This window comes from Octopus bimaculoides, chromosome 5, assembly GCF_001194135.2.
Source record: "Octopus bimaculoides isolate UCB-OBI-ISO-001 chromosome 5, ASM119413v2, whole genome shotgun sequence".
Lineage (NCBI taxonomy): Eukaryota > Metazoa > Mollusca > Cephalopoda > Octopoda > Octopodidae > Octopus > Octopus bimaculoides.
In genome coordinates this window covers 41,171,954-41,172,358 of record NC_068985.1, presented here as the reverse complement: position 1 = coordinate 41,172,358, position 405 = coordinate 41,171,954, and the positions used below count along the sequence as shown (strand labels likewise).

General features: G+C 35.6%; 1 protein-coding gene across 1 annotated transcript in view; it reads left to right on the top strand.

The window, feature by feature from the left end:
• Window positions 1-405, top strand: part of LOC106869140 (extracellular serine/threonine protein CG31145) — a 187,408-nt gene that overhangs the window by 169,947 nt on the left and 17,056 nt on the right. The gene's annotated exons all lie outside the window — the stretch shown is intronic.

Here is a 405-nt window from a genome sequence, read left to right as displayed (position 1 = left end):
ATGTACGTATATATATATATACATACATACATACATACATACATACATACATACATACATACATGCACAAACATACAAGTATACATATATATGTACATCGAATATACATACATACATATATATATTTTTTTATTCTTTTACTTCTTTCAGTCATTTGACTGCGGCAATGTTGTAGGACCGCCTTTAATCGAACTAATTGACCTCAGGACTTATTCTTTGTAAGCCTAGTACTTATTCCATCGGTATCTTTTGCCGAACCGCTATGTTTCGTGGACGTAAGCACATTATTGACATCGGTTGTCAAGCGATGGGGGGGACAAACACAGACACACAAACATATATATATGTGTGTGTGTGTGTGTTTGTGTGTCTCTGTTTGTTCCCCACCACCATTGCTTCGTGTAT